The sequence below is a fragment of the Eumetopias jubatus genome, unplaced genomic scaffold, assembly GCF_037043125.1.
Source record: "Eumetopias jubatus isolate StellerSeaLion01/CBP00866 unplaced genomic scaffold, mEumJub1_p1.0 scaffold_1, whole genome shotgun sequence".
Classification (NCBI taxonomy): domain Eukaryota; kingdom Metazoa; phylum Chordata; class Mammalia; order Carnivora; family Otariidae; genus Eumetopias; species Eumetopias jubatus.
Window position 1 is genome coordinate 121,340,339 of NW_028274807.1, and position 8,921 is coordinate 121,349,259.

Genomic DNA, 8,921 nt, shown 5'->3' on the forward strand with positions numbered 1-8,921 from the left:
TCACTAAATTTGTATCTTTGGGGCAAATACCCAGTAGTGCAATTGCTGGGTCGTATGGTAGCTCTATCATCAAATTTTGAGGAATCTCCATACCGTTTTCCAGAGTGGCTGCACCAGCTTCCATTCGAACCAACAGTGTAGGAGGGTTCCCCTTTCTCCGCATCCTCCCCAACATCTGACATTTCCTGACTTGTTAATTTTAGCCATTCCGACTGGTGTAAGGTGGTATCTCATTGAGGTTTTGATTTGGATTTCCCTGATGCAGAGCGATTTAAGCACTTTTTCATGTGTCTGTTGGCCATTTGGACGTCTTCTTTGCAGAAATGTCTGTTCATGTCTTCTGCCCATTTCTTCATTGGATTATTTGTTCTTTGGGCGTTGAGTTTGAGAAGTTCTTTATAGATTTTGGATACTAGCTCTTTATCTGACATGTCAATTGCAAGTATCTTCTCCCATTCTGTCGGTTGTCTTTTGGTTTTGTTGACTGTTTCCTTTGCTGTGCAAAAGCTTTTTATCTTGATGAAGTTCCAAAAGTTCATTTTTGCCCTTGCTTCCTTTGCCTTTGGCGATGTTTCTAGGAAGAAGTTGCTGCAGCTGAGGTCGAAGAGGTTGCTGTTTGTGTTCACCTCAAAGATTTTGATGGACTCCTGTCTCACATTGAGTTCTTTCATCCCTTTTGAGTCTATTTTTGTGTGTGGTGTAAGGAAATGGTCCAGCGTCATTCTTCTGCATGTGGCTGTCCAATTTTCCCAACACCATTTGTTGAAGAGACTGTCTTTTTGCCATTGGACATTCTTTCCTGCTTTGTCAAAGATGAGTTGACCATAGAGTTGAGGGTCTATTTCTGGACTCTCTATTCTGTTCCATTGATCTATGTGTCTGCTTTTGTGCCAGTACCATACTGTTTTGATGATTACAGCTTTGTAATACAGCTTGAAGTCTGGAATTGTGATGCCACCAGCTTTGCTTTTCTTTTTCAACATTCCTCTGGCTATTCGGGGTCTTTTCTGATTCCATATCAATTTTAGGATTATTTGTTGCATTCCTTTGAAAAAAGTGGATGGTATTTTGATAGGGATTGCATTAAATCTGTAGATTGCTCTAGGTAGCATTGACATCTTCACAATGTTTGTTCTTCCAATCCATGAGCATGGAAGGTTTTTCCAATTCTTTGTGTCTTCCTCAAATTCTTTCATAGTATTTTATAGTTTTCTGAGTACAGATTCTTTGCCTCTTTGGATAGATTTATTCCTAGGAATCTTATTGTTTTGGGTGCAATTGCAAATGGGATTAACTCCTTAATTTCTCTTTCTTCTGTCTTGTTGTTCGTGTATAGAAATGAAACTGATTTCTGTGTAATGATTTTATATTCTGCCACTTTACTGAATTCCTGTATGAGTTCTAGCAGTTTTGGGGTGGAGTCTTCTGGGTTTTCCACATAAAGTATCAGCATCCGCAAAGAGTGAGAGTTTAACTTCTTCTTTGCTGATTCAGATCCTTTTATTTCCTTTTGTTGTCTGATTGCTGAAGCTAGGATTTCTAGTACCATATTGAATAGCAGTGGTTATAGTGGACATCCCTGCTGTGTTCCTGACCTTAGGGGGAAAGCTTTCAGTTTTTCCCCACTGAGGATGATATCCCCTGTGGGTTTTTCATAGATGGCTTTTATGATATTGAAGTATGTACCCTCTACCCCTAAACTCTGAAGAGTTTTAATCAAGAAAGGATGCTGTACCTTGTCAAATGCTTTTTCTGCATCTATTGAGCAGATCATACAGTTCTTGTTCTTTCTTTTATTAATGTATTGTATCACATTTATTTGCAGATGTTGAACCAACCTTACAGCCCAGGAATAAATCCCACTTGGTCATGGTGAATAATCCTTTTAACGTACTGTTGGGACCTATTGGCTAGTATTTTGGTGAGAATTTTTGCATCCATGTTCATCAGGGATAGTGGTCTGTAATTCTTCCTTTTGATGGGGTCTTTGATTTGGGGATCAAGGTAATGCTGGCCTCATAAAATGAGTTTGGAAGTTTTCCTTCCATTTCTATTTTTTGGAACAGTTTCAGGAGAATAGGTATTACTTCTTCTTGAAATGTTTGGTAGAATTCCCCTGGGAAGCCATCTGGCCCTGGGCTCTTGTTTGTTGGGAGATTTTTGATGACTGTTTCAATATCCTTACGGGTTATATGTCTGTTCAGGTTTTCTATTTCTTCCTGGTTCAGTTTTGGTAGTTTGTACATCTCTAGGAATGCATCCATTTCTTCCAGATTATCTAATTTGCTGGCATATTGTTGCTCATAATATGTTCTTATAATTGTTTGTATTTATTTGGTGTTAGTTGTGATCTCTCCTCTTTCATTCATGATTTTATTTATTTGGGTCATTTCTCTTTTCTTTTTGATAAGTCTGGCCAGGGGTTTATCAATCTTATTAATTCTTTCAAAGAATCAGCTCCTAGTTTCTTTGATCTGTTCTATTGTTCTTTTGGTTTCTATTTCATCGATTTCTGCTCTGATCTTTATTATTTCTCTGCTTCTGCTGGGTTTAGGCTTTATTTGCTGTTCTTTCTCCAGCTCCTTTAGGTGTAGGACTAGGTTGTGTATTTGAGACCTTTCTTGTTTCTTGAAAAAGGCTTGTATTGCTATATACTTTCCTCTTAGGACTGCCTTTACTGTATCCCAAAGATTTTGAACAGTTGTGTTTTCATTTTCATTGGTTTCCATGAATTTTTTTAATTCTTCTTTAATTTCCTTGTTGACCCAGTCATTCTTTAGTAGGATGGTCTTTAGCCTCCATGTATTTGAGTTCTTTCCGACTTTCCTCTTGTGATTAAGTTCTAGTTTCAAAGCACTGTGGTCTGAAAATATGCAGGGAATGATCCCAATCTTTTGGTACTGGTTGAGACATGATTTGTGACCTAGGATGTGATCTATTCTGGAGAATGTTACATGGGCACTAGAAAAGAACGTGTATTCTGTTGCTTTGGGATGGAATGTTCTGAGTGTATCTGTGAAATCCATTTGGTCCAATGTGTCAGTTAAAGTCTTTGTTTCCTTATTGATCTTTTGCTTAAATGATCTCTCCATTTTAGTGAAGGGGGTGTTAAAATCCCCTACTATTATTGTATTGTTGTCAATATCTTTCTTTGATTTTGTTATTAATTGGCTTATATAATTGGCTGCTCCCAGTTAGGAGCATAGATATTTACAGTTGTTAGATCTTCTTGTTGGATAGACACTTTAAGTAGGATATAGTGTCCTTCCTCATCTCTTATTATAGTCTTTGGCTTAAAATCTAACTTTTCTGATATAAGGATTGCCACCCCAGCTTTCTTTTGGTGTCCATTAGCATGGTAAATGGTTTTCCACTCTCTCACCTTCAATCTGGAGGTGTCTTTGGGTCTAAAATGAGTCTCTTGCAGACATTGATGGGTCCTGTTTTTTATCCAATCTGATACCCTGTGTCTTTTGATTGGGGCATTTAGCCCATTTACATTCAGGGTAACTATTGATAGATATGAATTTAGTGCCATTGTATTGCCTGTAAGGTGACTGTTACTGTATATTGTCTCTGTTCCTTTCTGGTCTATGTTACTTTTAGGTTCTCTCTTTGCTTAGAGGACCCCTTTCAATATTTCTTGGAGGGCTGGTTTTGTGTTTGCAAATTCTTTTAGTTTTTGTTTGTCCTGGAAGCTTTTTATCTCTCCTTCTATTTTCAATGGCAGCCTAGCTGGATATAGTATTCTTGGCTGCATATTCTTCTCGTTTAGTGCTCTATTAAATATATCATGCCAGTCCTTTCTGGCCTGCCAGGTCTCTGTGGATAGATCTGTTGCCAATCTATGTTTCTACCATTGTAGGTTACAGACCCTTGTCCTGAGCTGCTTTCAGGATTTTCTTTGTCTCTGAGACTTGTAAGTTTTACTATTAGATGTCAGGGTGTTGACTTATTTTTATTGACTTTGAGGGGCGTTCCCTGTGCCTCCTGGATTTTGATGCCTGTTTCTTTCCCCAAATTAGGGAAATTCTCTGCTATAATTTGCTCCAATATACCTCTGCCCCCTCTCTCTTTCTTCTTCTTCTGGGATCCCAATTATTCTAATATTGTTTGGTCTTATGGTATCACTTAACTCTCAGATTCTGCCCTCATGATCCAGTAGTTGTTTATCTCTCCTTTTCTCAGCTTCTTTATTCTCCATCATTTGGTCTTCTATATCACTAATTCTCTCTTCTGCCTCATTTATCCTAGCAGTTAGAGCCTCCATTTCTGATTGCACCTCATTAATACTCTTTTTGATTTTGACTTGGTTAGATTTTAGTTCTTTTATTTCTGCAGAAAGGGTTTCTCTAGTATCTTCCATGCTTTTTTCAAGCCCAGCCAGTATCTTTATAATCATCATTCTGAACTCTAGTTCTGACATCTTACTAATGTCCATATTGATTAAGTCCCTGGCAGTCAGTACAGCCTCTTGTTCTTTTTTTTTGAGGTGGGTTTTTCCATCTTGTCATTTTGTCCAGAGGAGAAGAGATGAATGAGAGAACAAAATGCCAACAGGGTAACAACGACCCCAGAAAAATATATACACTAAACAAATCAGAAGAGACCTGAAACCCTGGGAAAAGAAAGGGAAAGAAGAAAGAAAGAAAGAAAAGAAAAGAAAAGAAAAGAAAGAAAGAAAGAAAGAAAGAAAGAAAGAAAGAAAGAAAGAAAGAAAGAAAGAAACGAAGGAAGGAAGGAAGGAAGGAAGGAAAGGAAAGGAAAGGAAAGAAAGGAAAGAAAGAAAGAAACAAAGAAAAAGAAAGAAAGAAAGAAAGAAAGAAAGAAAGAAAGAAAGAAAGAAAGAAAGAAAGAAGGAAAGAAAGAATATGATCAAATATGATCAGGCTGGTGAATAGATCAGTGCCACACACTAGATTTTGGGTGTATTTTGGTCTGTTAGAAGAAACTGCCTCCCAAAATTTTAAAAGAAAGAAAAACTTACATATGTACAAAAATAAGGGTAAATACGATGAAGTGATAGAATATGACTGTAAAGATGAATATTATAGAAGATTTTATAAAAGAAATTGATAAGATAAATTGGCTGAAAAAAGAAATAAGAGAAATTAAAAAAAAGAAGGGGGAGAGAATGTGATCAGGCAGGAGACTAGAACAAAGCCATACACTACAGATTTAGGGTATATTTTGGTCTATTAGAAGAAATGTATCCCAAAATTTTAAAGCAAGAACTATACACACACACATACACACCAAAAATAAGGTTAACTACAATGAAGGGATAGAATATGACTCTAAAAATGAAAAATAAAAAAGATTTTTTAAAAAGGGATTGATAAGATGTTGGTTGAAAAAGGGAAAAAGAAAAATTCAAAAAAAATAGATAAAGAAAATTTTAAAAATTAACTTTGATGGGGCACCTGGGTGGCTCAGATGGTTAAGCGTCTGCCTTTGGCTCAGGTCATGATCCCAGGGTCCTGGGATTGAGTCCCGCGTCGGGCTCCCTGCTCCTTGGGAGCCTGCTTCTCCCTCTGCCTCTCACTCTCTCTCTCTCTCTGTCTTTCATGAATAAATAAATAAAATATTATAAATAAATAAATAAATAAATAAAATTTTTTTAAAAAGCTAAAGCTTTAAAAAAAAAACTAACTTTGAAAGATTAAAGAATGGGGGGGGAAAGCCATGAATTCTATGTGCTGTATTCTCCTAGTGCTGGAGTTCTGCCATTCTCATTGATTGGTAAACTTGGTCTTGGCTGGCTGTTCTTGCTGATGTTCTGGGGAGGTGCCTGTTGCGGTGGTTCTCAGATGTCTTTGTCGGAGGTGCAATTGCCCCGCCCTTGCTGGGTCCAGGCTAAGTAATCTGCTCAGGTTTGCTCTCAGGAGCTTTTGTTCCCTGCAAGCTTTCTGTACAGCTTTGGAGGACGAGAGTGGAAATGGCGTCCTCCCAACCTCTGCCCCGGAGGAGCCGAGAACTCAGGGCCCCACTCCTCAGTGTGCCCCCAGAGAAAAGGAGTCAATCACTCCTGTTTCCCTGGTCTCTGGCCACACTCCGTGCTCACCCGGCCTATGACCAAGCATTTCTATCTCTGGCTCACGACCCCGTTTGGAGTCTCCAAACCCAGCAGATCCCTGAAGTGAGCTCCCACGCTGCTCCTCCCAGGGGAGGAAGGGGAGTCTCCCCGGATCTGCCACTTGTTAGGTCTCTGCTGGAAGAGCAGTGGCCCGACTGTGCCATGGATCATGGTTTATGGCAACTCCGAGCTGAGAGCCCACTCCTCTGCTCCATCTCTGCAGCTGGCTTCCCCGCTCTGATACCTAGGAGCTCTGCCGCACTCAGGCACCCCCGGTCTTTCTGTGACCCCGAGGGTCCTGAGACCACACTGTCCCAGCAAGGGTTCCATCCCCCCAGTTAGCCACTGGAGCGATGTCCCTCAGCGGAGCAGACTTCTACAAGTTCTGATTTTGTTTTCTGCTGCTCTATCATTTGCCAGTAGTGACTGATGGAGGCCCCTCCCCCACCATCTATCTTCCTGAATATCGCCTCAGATTCACTTCTCCAGACGTCCTACCTTCCAGAAAGTGGTCGCTTTTCTGTTCAGCGAGTTGCTGCTATTCTTTTCTTTGATCTCCTGTTGAGTTTGTAGGTGTTCAGCACGGTCTGATCCCTATCTAGCTGAATTCCTGGGACCAGACGAAATTTAGGTCTCCTACTCCTCCACCATCTTGCTCCTCTCCCCCGGAAAGTTATTTTTTTTAAAGGAAATTTAAGCCATAACAATGAAAGTTTCCAAGAAAATGTTTCCTTTTAGTCACAAATATGGTTTTCCTCAAAGTCCTAACTGCCTGATAGCATTAAGTACCATTTTTGGTCATCTTTAATATAACCCAAAAAAAAGAACTAAAATCTAATCAGGCTGAAATTAAAAATGCTATTACTGAGATGCAGTCAAAATAGGAGGCTCTAACTGCTAGGATAAACAAGGCAGAAGAGAGAGTGAAATACAAGACAAAATGATGGAAAGGAAGGAAGCTAAGAAAAAGAGAGAAAAACAAAAGACTAGGTCATGAAGGGAGACTGTGAGAAATCAGCGATACCATAAAGCACAATAATATTCAAATAATAGGGGTCCCAGCAGACAAGGGGGAGTGGGCAGAAGGTTTATTTGAACAAATTATATCTGAGAACTTCCCTAATCTGCAGAAGGAAACAGGCATTCAAGTCCAGGAGGCACAGAGAACCCCCCTCAAAATCAATAAAAATAGGTCAACAACCCAACATATAATAGTGAAGCTTGTAAATTTCAGAAATAAAGAGAAAATCCTGAAGGCAGTACAGAACAAAAGGTCCTGAACCTACAAGGGTAGAAATATAAGGCAGCAGACCTGTCCACAGAGTCCTGGCAGGCCAGAAAGGACTGGCATGGTATAGTCAATGTGCTAAATGGGAAAAATATGCAGCCAAGAATACTTTAGCAAGGCTGTCATCCAGAATAAAAGCAGAGATAAAGAGTTCCTAGGGACAAACAAAAACTAAAGGAATTCACACTAAACCTGCCTTGCAAGAAATATTAAAGGGGATCCTTTGAGTGAAGAGAGAGCCCAAAAGTAACAAAGGCCAGAAAGGAAAAATCTACACAAATAGTAATTTTACAGGTAATACAATGGCACTAAGTTCATATCTTTCAATAATTACTCTGAATGGGCTAAATGCTCCAATCAAAAGACACAGGGTATCAGATTGGATTAAAAAAAAAAAGACCCATTGATATGCTATCTTCAAGAGACACATTTTAGACCAAAGATACCCAAGATTGAAAGTGAGGGCATGGGGAGCTGGAGAAAGAAGGAGCTGGAGAAAGAAGAGCAAATAAAGCCTAGGAGAAGAGAAATAATAAAAATTAGAGCAGAAATCAATGACGTAGAAATCCAAAAAATAATAGAACAAATCAATGAAACTAGGAGCTGATTCTTTAGAAGAATAAATAAGATCCATAACCCCCTAGCTAGACCTATCAAAAAGAAAACAGAAAGGACCCAAATAAATAAAATCATGAATGAAAGAGGAGAGATCACAACCACCACTGAAGAAATACAAACAATTTTAAGAGAATATTATGAGCAATTATATGCCAAAAAATTAGGCAATCTGGAAGAAATGGATGCATTCCTACAAACATATGAACTACGAAACTGAAACAGGAAGAAACAGAAAACCTGAACAGACCCATAACCAACAAGGAAATTGAAACAGTAATCAAAAATCTCCCAACAAGTGGAACCTGGGTAGCTCAGTCGGTTAAGCATCGGCCTTCAGCTCAGGTCATGATCCCAGGGTCCTGGGATCAAGCCCCACATCAGGTTCCCTACTTAGTGGGGAGTCTGCTTGTCCCTCTCCCTCTGCTTCTCCCCCCCCACCCCCACTCATTTTCTCACCTACTCACTCTCTTTCAAATAAATAAATAAAATCTTTTTAAAAATCTCCCAACAAATAAGAGTCCAGGGCCAGATGGCTTCCAAGGGAAATTCTACCAAACATTTTTTTTAATTTTTTTATTGTTATGTTAATCACCATATATTACATCATTAGTTTTTAATTCTACCAAACATTTAAAGAAAGACTAATACCTATTCTTCTGATGCTGTTTCAAAAAATCGAAATGGAAGGAAAACTTCCAAACGCATTCTATGAGGCCAGCATTACCTTGATCCCAAAACCAGACAAAGACCCCAACAAAAAGGAGAATTACAGACCACTATCCCTGATGAACATGGATGCAAAAATTCTCACCAGGATACTAGCTAATAGAATCCAACAGTACATTAAAAGGATTATTCACCACAACCAAGTGGGATTTATTCTTGAGCCGCAAGGTGGTTCAACATCTCCAAATCAATCAATGTGCTACATCACATTAA